Consider the following 11,453-nt stretch of genomic DNA (forward strand, 5'->3'; position numbering starts at 1 on the left):
TTTTCCCTAACAATTGACGTATGTATATACTATAGGTATAGGGTCTGAATATAGTGTTAACAAGTAACGTATGGATATTCATTGGGCTTTTATTATTATTATTGGACGTTTTCATTTGGGCTCTTACTTAAGCCCTTTATGTTTTATTAGATTGTAGGGTTTGTATATCTTCTTCTTATTCGATCCAGAGTTGCCATTTCAAATAAATGCAGGTTGACTTCCTCAAAAAATAAAAATAAAATAAAAAATAAAAAATAAACGCAGGTTGACACCAAGATATGGACGAACTTCGGACATGCCGGCAAAGTGGCGCCAAAATCGCCGAAATTTTGTTGAATCTTCACTGCGATGGTCGACAAATGGACGGCGTGACGGGAAAGTCGTCGATGTTGCGCGAGTCGCCTCTTCAGTCCACATCGAGTTTTTTAGAGTTTCTGTTCTGAATATGTTGCCGAAATGACGAGACACAATCTATACGACATGCCCACGTAATTTCGACGACAAAATGACCCGAAACGATAAAACGTAATTTTTTTTGCCGGACTCCTCTAAATCTCGCGAGGCCGACATCATTTCGCCGTCATTTCCCGGCAATTTAAACCTTGGTTGATACTAAGATGAAGTCATGAACCCAGTGGGGGTACGAAATAGTTCAATGTAAAGATTAAAATACCATTTTTCGCTATGGTATTATTATATAACATAGTATTTGACGAAATTTACATGAAATTATTATCATATGATTAACCATAAGGGTAAATCGCAAAAAAAATGTATATTGCGCGTTAATTCATAAACAAATAAATTAATATGAATGATATATAATAAATTATATTTAAGAAAAAATTAGATTTTTAAAACAATATAGCTATATAGCTATAATAAAACGTGAGAATTGTATATTAGTCATTAATCTTTAATACTTAGTAAATAGTAATCCGCGTTTATTAGCATATAGTAATTGACTTCTTTCCCCTGTTACTTATATATATATATATATATATATATATATATATATATATATATATTTCATTTTCTTATATAAAAATACAGTAAAATTCAATTAAATATTTTTTTATTGATTCAAATAACACTAATTAATTAATTTCTTTCCAAATGAATAAGAATTAGTTATTCTCTCATATATTTGTAGATTATTTTTTAAAAAGAATAAGAAACCATTTATTAGCATATATAACTCATAAGTCATTAAACTTTCTGAGTTTTCATTCTCTAGATCTTTGTTATCTCGATGAAAAATCTATCTCGATGAAAATCTAATTTTTCGAGTTGATGTGTAAGCCAATTATTGATTTATATACTTTTTGGTATTTTTTAAATATTTTTTTATCGAGTTTTTGAAGAAAAAAAAGGTTTTGTTCATCAATAAAATCTCAAGAATTTTGAACTTTTATTTTATTAGTTTCGAACTTTTTCTAACTTTTGACCAATTTTTATGTGTTTTGAACTTATAAATTAAACCAATAAAATTTATGAATTGCTATATAGTCAATCTTTAATTAATTATAGATAAATAGTCATTCGGATGATGTATAATCATGTGGACAATTTGAGCATTCCATATATGCCCATTTGTGTATAGTAAACTTAAGTATTTACGTGAATTTGGCCATGTTAATTTAAAGACATGACTATTTACTTGCAATTAACGAAAACTTCACTATATAGGAATTTTATTATGTTTATAATGCTATTTATCTAGCGAACAAAAAAAAAAGTAAAAAACTTATCATAAAAATTTGAAATACATACAAATTGGTCTTAAACTAGAGAAAGTACATAATTGTGTGTGTTCGGTCTGGGTGAGTGAGTGCAGGTGTGTGTGTGTGTTGGCCTAGCTAGTCCCCGACTTGTCCCGTGTCCCCTGCCCTTGCCCGTCCTTATCCATGTCCCACAATGTCTCAATCCCCGTCCCACAATGTATTGATTTTCAACTTAAAAAAAGTATAATACTCTTTACATCTTGTGCTTTGGTGTAATTACTTTCAGGTACAATAATGATTTGCAGAATGAAGATAAAAAGAACTTGAGAAAGCTTATTGAAAGTAAGAGGCCATTGCTTCTGAGAAAATTTCTTCGAAGCTAGTTTTTGTTTTTATTAAATCTGTCAATATAACTTTGCAATATTTATTACACGTACCATGTCGTCTCATTGTTTCTCTACTCGTCTCCAAGGATCCCGACTGTTCGCTTAGCCTCTCAACTACTTCACAGAAAACCTAGTAACTCCTCGAAGTTCTTTTTTCTTTTTCTTCTTCGTCTTTTCTTTATTACTTTGTCAAATATGAATTGAGCATGCTTATCGGTTTCTGATTATAAGTTCAAAGCCTGACTTTACTTATATCTATGTTGGTTTTGTAGCTTACAAAGCAAGAGGATCGCATCTCAAAGTCCATTTCACTAACTGTACAAATTGTGTTATGTGCTTGGTCTATTTTTTTTTAATTTAGGCCATATAAGTATCTTGGCGCGGCTAATGCAGGCTCGGTCGGTTGTGACGCGGTGTCAAAGACGATGGAATGCATGCCTCCTCTGTGTTCGAGGTCTGTTATGGCAGCATTGCGAGGCAGCAGAGACGATGTCCTAGTTTTGCAACGTGGAGGTGCGATTATGGACCTTCAAAGTTTAAACTAAGCATGTATTTTTTTTAAAAACTTTTATAGTGAATTGCAATCTATGTCTTTTGTGTGATGATATTATTGATGGTAGTTTTAGTTATTATCAATTTGTTATTGAGATCAAGTATAACTTATATTTTGATTTTATAGATCCTATTTATATGAAAATAAAATTATGTATTTTGTAATGAACAAAAATAAGTAGTAATCAAATAATACAATTGTTAAACGTAATGTAATTGTAATACTTTTTACTACTATTTACAATAGTAGTCTTACATTATCACTGCAATATATATACGTAGTCATATAGTATATACTAATTAAACAACAAAAAAAACTACCTCTTAACACTGTAGTTTTTATGCATCAGATTTTTATATACTACATGTAAATATTGTATCATAGTTTAACTATGGTTTTATAAGTTAAAAAAACTACGAAAAAAAACTGAAGTAAAATGTTAAGTGAAAAGACTCCGGTGCGATAGATGCCAGAAAGAAAATCGTAGTCATAGTTTAAAGACTACGGCTAAATGCTATAGTTGATAAACATTCTTGTGGTAGCAGATATTTCCAAGGAGAATATGAAGAACCATTATCCAGGGTTATTACCAGCGACAACCTCAACGTACAACGATTCGAACCTTGGCTGAGGAAGATGGTTTGGGTGATGCCGAGCTAAAGGTGTCGAGCCCGGACGGACTTCAAGTGGTGTTTTACAAGAGGTATTGGGATATAGTAGGGTCATGATTGGTGGAATATATATAAAAAAAAATTCTTTATGGGTTAGAGATTTGGTTTGAAGATTACCTTTGCGCATACTGTCCTCATTCCCAAATCCGGGGAACGAAAAATTTTGACAAATTTCGGCAGCCTTGGCAACTTTAGCTCCAAGGTGTTTATCCGCATCATCACGGTTAGGCTTAGGAGAGTGCTCGACAAAATCATCTCCCTGTTCCAATCGACTTTTCTTCCGAGAAGATGGATTGCGGAGAATGCAGTTGTGGTCAAAGAGTTGCTCCACAAAATGATATAATGGAGGTTTGGAGGGACTTCTCGGCAACAAAATGGATATGAGTAAAACGTATGATAGATTGGAATTGAGTTTCCTCTTTACGGTGCTTCGAAAGTTTGGTTTCTCGGGAAGAATGGTGGACATGATTAGCCAATGTGTTTGAACGGCAACGACTGGAATTCTTCTCAACGAGAGTCGGCTTAAGAAGCTTAAACTAAAACGAGGCTTAAGACAAGGTGATCATTTCTCTCCTTATCTTTTTATGATTGTCTCGGAAGTGTTGAGCCAATTATTGATCAAAGAGGAACAAGCCAATGGCTTTCATAAATAAGCATTGGGAGGTGCGTGCCTAGCATCTCACAACTTATGTTTGCCGATGATACGATACTTTTTTTCCGGGCTAATGAGAAAGATGTGAACGCAATTTGGAAATATGTAGAGAAGTGTCAAGAGTGGTCCGGCCAACGGGTTAACTGTTAGGAATCTTGACCACATAAAGGTATTATCGTAATTCTATCTAAATAGTATTATTGTAATTACGCTAAATTGCCAGCTGAATGAGATAAATGCTTAATCAATAATAGAATAGAAGAGTTAGCATATGATGTTGTATATCAACATTCTTCAAACCCTTAGCCCTCTGCATTAACTGCGATTACACATCTACATATGATGTGAGAAGTATAAATCATGAGTGGAGCATAAACTGGTCAGTAATCATTCTATGCCAGGGTAGCTAAATTTGAGATTACATATGCGGTTCGCCAGTGAATAGGTTCACTAAGTAGGAGCATTCTATACAATTAGTCTGTATATTACCTGGACATGTTGCGATTAAGTACATCGTTTAAGTGAACGTTATGATGGGACGTGCAATCATACCAGATGGCCACAATGTAGATCAACCTAAATCCTGAGGTTCTCATAGAAATTAGGGTTATATAATCGGCTCTTTGATCCATTCTTTCGCAGCTATAGAAGATGCTTATAGACATATTTTGGGAGAGCGGGGTATGATCAGTGATTGAATGGAAACATCAAAAGTAGAAGTGGAATCCAATTCTTAATAAGGAGAGTCAATGTTCGCTCACCTGATAGTCGATTCCATAACCGTTAGGTTGCACGCACCTTTGCACTATGAGGGACAAAGGAATCTTTCGTTGGAGAATTGGTGGAACTCATAAGTGACTCGAGGGTATAACGCACTAGTGTTATCAATGGACACTTTTATCCATAGGATCGAGTAAATATAATTCTGATAACTTCGAGAGGTTCAGTCCTGGAATTTTAGTGGAATATCACCAAGACTTGATGAAGCAAAAGAAGAAAGGTAACAGTGTCAACGCTCTCGCTCGTGTTCACCTAACTTTGAGTTATTAGGTCCATCGTTCCAGAGTTGGCTCCAACAAGATGAATAATGATACTCTTATAGTAAATATGTAATTTGACTACGAGCTCACTACCGCAATTTAGTTGCAACATCTTTCGCATTTGTAATAAAGTATCTTACGAATAAGTTATTATTTGTTAAGTAACTTCGAAATATCACTGAGATTTAAATGGGCGTGTAGAGAGCGATATAAATCAGCCTACAAGGCTAAATGAAACTTGTGGTAGGCGTGTACAATAGTGTATATGAGCCTTGAATTTGTTTCATCAAAGCCTAATATAGGATTGACGCTTTAATATAGTAACTCATTGATTATTATAATGCAAATAGAAACTAGATATTTGTTCGTGTTTCCATAGAATTTAAATAGTTTAGGATTCTCATTTATGCATTAGTGAATCATGATAATTTCCAATATTTACATATCCGGGGTGATTTTCTCGGATAATTGTCTCGAATGGGTTAAACAAAGACTCATGTCTCGTTTAGGAATCAATGAGTGCGATGAAGAGGTCAAGCATTTAGGAAAACCGTTATTTCTTGGCCAGATGATTACAAAGAGCTACAGTTACCTCAAGAAAAACATTTTTGATAGACTTGAAGGGTGGATGGCGAAAACTATCTCGAGAGCCAGACGGACAACTCTTATCAAAACCTTTGTTCAAAGTATCCCGATTTATGCTATGTCCCCTACTAAACTTCCAAAGACTTTTTGCCAAAGCCTTGACAAAGCGGCGGGAAGGTTTTGGTGGACCGGTGTAGGGGGAAGCAATGGTATCTCGCGATGATTGCGTGAGAAAATATGTGCGAACCTTGTAATGAAGGGGGCTCGGGGTTCCGTAAGTCTGAAGATACGAACAACGCTTTTCTTGCGAAACTTGGTTGAAATTTTGGCTAGAAACTCGGACTTGCAATGGATCAAGGTCTTGAAGGCAAAGTATTTCCCTAGAACGAATTTCATCAATTCCGTGGTGAAGGACTCGGCATTAAAAAATTGGAGAGATATTTGGGCCACCAATGATTTCATCAAAGATAATTCAGCCTTTGTTTTGTGTTGTGGCAATCAAGGTTTAAAATTTTGAGAAATCATGTCGAAATCGTGTACCAGCCAATTTATGACATGTTGTTCGTTTTGTCACATGATTTCGTCAAAATGATGTTGTTTTATGCCTATTTGTCGACATCGGCGCGTCGAATAGTGCGTCTGCAAAGAACACTGAAAAATTTAGATCCACTCTGGTGACTGAACGACGCAATTTCGGCCAAAAAAATCCAAGATATCAACTCTTCCTTTGCAAGTTCAGCAATTTTTCAGTGATTTCGTCGCTAGTTCATCACCGTTTTCTCCGTCCTACCATGTATTTGTGTCGTTATGCGAAAGTGAAGTAGAATAAGAAAGTGAGTTAAGGGAAAAGAAGAACAAGAGAAAATCAATGGAGAGAGAGAGAGAGAGAGAGAGAGAGAGAGAGAGAGAGAGAGAGAGAGAGAGAGAGAGATTATTGCGATGCGATCTTTTAGTCAGACCCCACTATTAAAATTTGATAAAAATAAATAACAAACTGTCTCTCTGGTTTCTACGAAAGACTCTTTTAGAATTATAATGACATTAGTGGCGTATACAAGTGTTGTGAGAGAGAATCACGCGGGCCCCAGTAATACATGTTTTATACTCTTACTTTGTTATGATAAATAAATAGATAAAAAAAAAAAAACAAAAACTTGTTTCACCAATGAGATTATGAGTTGGTTTTGGGCCACAATATTTTTCAATTCATTTGTTTAATAATATATACTACAATTACAATTACATTATATGTACAATAAACACTTGGAATAATAAAAAGAAAAGGAAATATTATAATACTTAAATTTTATATATTTTAATTGACAGGCATATTAAAAACAAATATTTTTTTATTATAAACAAGCCGTATGTCCTGTTCGTTGTAGCGGAATAATTAATATATTTAATCTGAATGAAGAAATATCTGGAGACATGTTCAGAAATATCTAAGTTTGAAAAAATAAATTTAAAGTTTTCTGGAGACACTTTTTCCTTTCTAATTTAAAAAAATCACTGTATCATGAACACTTATATGAGTAGGGATCCAACTTTATTTTATTTTACTTTATTTTTTTTAAAGCATTGAGGCAACCCAAGAGTCATGTATCTGGATTTTATTTATTTATTTATTACTTGGGCAGCATTTTTGTAATTATTGACATTTTAAAGAATTTTCAGACCCAGTGACAAAAATGTAATTTCGAAAATATCAAAGGACAATGTTGTAATTTAGTCGGTTACTGCTCATTGAACAGTAAAATGAGTCTAGGCTTCCGTCATTTGCTTTATATATATACATATATAATGATTAGTTTGCAACAGTAATTCCATCGTAATTTTCGTGTTTTATCGTAATTTTCGTCGGCCACCGCAATTTGCGTCCACAAAATTTTTCAAATTTCCACATTATCGACCACCGCAATTTGCGGTTTTTTGGACCATCAACATGAAATCGGCAATCGACATTTCTATCTTTGATGGCAATAATGTTAAAATATTTGGTGACAATTGGGGGGTATATTTGACAAATACCACCCTAATTTGTCTATGCCTACCCAGAACATCACAGTCGATGCATTGTTTAAAGAAAACAATCGGGAATGATGTATTTTTCGTGAAATCTGCACTACAAGCTGAGCGACGAGCCCCCTTCAGATGTCAGTAAGTTGTGTTTTTTATTTTTTATTTTTTTAATACATTTTTTTTTTCGTTTGGACCCCTAGATGGAATAACGGGGCGGCTCACAAACTTTGTCAATTGGCATTTTTAGGCGATGACCAAGGTTTTTGTAATGTAAAGGAAATTCCGACCCTTGTCTGGAATTATATTTTGGCAAAAGTCGATTAATCGATGCAAGGAGATTTTTTCATTTTCCGAACTTCCAAAAAATGAATGATTCTGAGAGGTTTTGAGATGTATATTTTACCTTAATAAAAAAAAAAATCTCTTGACAGTCTCAACACTTATGTATCAACTTATAGCACACTCGTAATTAAATTATCAAAAAATTAAGTAATACCCAACTAAAACGTTTGAAATTGCTATATAGTCAAAGTTTCGTAAATCTTAAGTAAATGCCATAAAAATGACGTGATCTAATAACGTGGCTATTTTAAAGATTTAGCCAAAGTTTCATTTTATTAGAAAAATAGTTCATCAGATCGAAATTAATTAAATTAATTTGGTGGAGACTTGAGTTATTATTAAAAAGATGGTGAGCTATTGGACATAGTATATTTTTAAAACTAAACTCCGAAAAAAAAAAAAAAAAAAAGTAAAACTAAAAAACGACTGCGTAGCGTATTAAATGACATAAAAATTCTTCAAAATCCAGCTATTGGGGTTTCTAATTTAACAACTTTTTATTTTTTATTTTTTATTTTTTTGGGGTTGTTGTTGCAGATTGTTCTTCGCAAATGAAATATCAAATTAATATTCAAAATAACATCGGTTGTTCTGCTATACCTAGACACGCAACAAGTGATCGCCTGTTTGTTTGCCGATAAAAAAAAAAACTCCGTAAGTGCCGTTTCTTAATGTTGTTTTTGCTCCGGAGGAGTTTTAGTTAATGGCAAAACAAAGCTTACATGATATGTGAATCCTTTTCCTAGAGCTGAACTTCGATTGACATTATTTAAGGTAATTTGAATTCAAGTTTAATGAATGTGTATTACTGGATATATCGCTAATTGAATAATTAGGAATTACTACGAAAAGAAAATGCTACGAATCGTTTATCTATGTTGCAATAAAATTACTTGACATGCCACATTGCAGTTCCAGATAAGTGCAGTGGAGGATTTATCTTAGTTGAGTCATCATACAGTTGTGCTCTTTGAGTCTTTGCTATTGAAATTGTTTATATTTTTTTTTATAATTATTATGCTTTATCTGTTATCTTTACTCTCTCACTTGTTATACTAAGGAGTGTTTTGTGTCCATTTCAACCATTTGTCGTGAGTCTCGTGTTGAGACCGTTGGGTGTTACAATACTTCAAAGTGAGTGAATGTTTGTCCAAATGCAGTGTAAAGCATAGTCTAGTTTCTCCTCATAGATGGCTGTCGTTTGCTTTCTATACTACTGAAGAGTACATCCTTGGTATCTTATTCGGCATAAAAATCGGGATCATTGAGAATCCATGATTTACAAAATGTTTGCGCTTAGATGTCCCTTATGATTGGCCAACTGGCGGGTCGAAATTGCTTTGGGATGCTTTGTCTGTTTTATAGCCCGAGTGCGATTCATTTAAAGTTTGATTGGGTTATTGTGTACTCATGAAACTTTGTATCTCTTGCAATCTATACTGTTTCTGTTTGTGTAAAAATTCTGGCTGTCATGAGCTGCGCATCTCACATAATTTACGTCTTTTCCATTAAAGTTTGTCTGCCGATTACGCCTTTCTTTATCTTTTTGAAAAAAAATACTATCTGTCTGCCATTGTATTATGCAGCCAGACAGGAATTCTGCGGTTAAATAAAAAAGCCTTCCTTTTTACGGGATTATATATTTTGCTACTTTTACAAGGCAGGCTTTCAAAGTTTATGCATTTATTGGACTAGTAGAGCAAGGTTGATTTAGCTGTTGAGACTGGTAGTTGTCTTACCTATTTCCAGTTTGTTGTTCGAGCTTTGGATTTACGACCTTTCCCAACAGGTTAATCAGATATGCACCACCTAATAAGATTTTTTAGGTTCCTTGCCAATCCAACTTTCTTCCTTTTGGAAATTGGTCATTAATGGGAGGCTTAGACAGGCTGGATTACAATGTTGCCTCTTGAAATGATTAGTTCTTATTGCAATTAAGTACTATATTTTTTTGGAAGATATATCTCCTCTCAGAATGTTTTGCAGGCTAATACTAACCTTGAACAGTTGAAAAACTCATTAAAATGCAATATATATATATATATATATATATATATATATATATACCTTGGAAGCGAATAGCTTAGTGAATGTGTAGAGATTTAAATTAAAGATACAATCACATCCCACTTTAACTGTCTGGTTTATCAGCTCATTAAACCGACTAGTTGAAGTGTACTAATAATGAGTTCATCATCAGTTCCAGATTAGCATCGATGATGCACAGGTGTTTTCCATACGACACATCATGCTGTTCTCTTCGATTTCGTTCTATTATTTTATTCGAATTATAATAATTTAAATCACAGTCGTCGTGTTTGCTCATTCATAAATGTATTTCTGACTAATTGGCGGGTTTGTTTGCCGTCGTGTTTTAAGATCTGTTTCTGAGGAGGACAGATAGAGGGGGTGGAGAATCTACTCATGTTGCCTGGCATGACAGCAATGTAAGCTTTAGGCATTCACGAAGAAGACATAGAATAGCGAAAACAAACATTTCTTCTTTTTGCCTTTGTGAATGGTTTTCTTTATTTCTTTATTGTCTGTTCTGTCTTGCAAGGCCCCAATTTTGGTGGTAGCTTTTCACCTGACTTCCAGAACTACAAGCTCATCTACTCTTCAATAGCTAACTGTCTCTCAAATGTTGGATAGGAATTCGGATTATTTTAATAAACATCGCTAAAATGTACGAATCAGTTTATTCATACAAACGCAGCCCCAAGGGGACGAGAATTTTTTGCGTATCGTGTTGGAATACTTATTTTAGGTGTTGAGATATCTTTGACTAAATAAAATATAATTAACCGTCTTCGAAGAGGCGAATTGCTAAAATATGTCGCTGTTTATTGATGTGAAGTTAAAACTACCAAGAACATAGGAAAATAGGGAATGACTGTCAGTTAGGACTTACGTGGCATAGTTTGTTTCTGGTGTAGTTCATGTGTTGTTTCAGAATTGGTAGTGAAACTTTTTTTTTTTTTTTTTTTTGTCATTTCAATCTTAAGTAGAACATTTTATCAGATAAATTCAAGACCCAGAATATTTTGTAGCAGCTACATTGCTTCTCTCTGTTAAGAGCATATGCCATTTACGTGGGTTCTGGGAGGGTCATTAAGGTTGTTAGATTCCCTTGACGCTTATCAAATAATGAAGCTAATGATGTGTGAATTATTGGAGCTTTGGCTGAAGTTGTTTTTGTCTTTACCGAGGAAATGCACTAAGTTTTACTTTCCATGCCAAGGATAACGGCCAATTTGTATTTTGTGATAAGATACAGAAATAATAGGATAATCAATCAGATACAGAAAAAGTTGGAAATATTTGTAGAGTTCATCTTTCTTTTTATTTATTTATTAAATATTAAAAAGAGAATAAAATATAGTCGTGAGAGTATCTGTTTTTTATTTCATAAAGGCCCAACTGACATTCTTATTTCTATATGTGTTTCTATTTTCTCTAAGTTCCGATTCAACTAATT

General features: G+C 33.8%; 1 long non-coding RNA gene across 2 annotated transcripts; it reads left to right on the top strand.

The window, feature by feature from the left end:
• The first annotated feature begins 8,502 nt into the window (after nucleotides 1–8,502).
• Nucleotides 8,503–10,671, top strand: LOC149385036 (uncharacterized). 2 transcript variants are annotated; one of them, XR_016301410.1, is made up of 2 exons: nucleotides 8,503–8,629; nucleotides 10,176–10,671. It is a non-coding gene; the product is annotated as an uncharacterized LOC149385036 (long non-coding RNA). The 2 variants fall into 2 exon arrangements; XR_016301409.1 differs by having other exon boundaries at nucleotides 10,355–10,671.
• The last annotated feature ends 782 nt before the right edge of the window (nucleotides 10,672–11,453 follow it).

Source organism: Urtica dioica, chromosome 9, assembly GCF_054948205.1.
Source record: "Urtica dioica subsp. dioica isolate 48M chromosome 9, U.dioica_male_clone48M_v1_H2, whole genome shotgun sequence".
Taxonomy (NCBI): domain Eukaryota; kingdom Viridiplantae; phylum Streptophyta; class Magnoliopsida; order Rosales; family Urticaceae; genus Urtica; species Urtica dioica.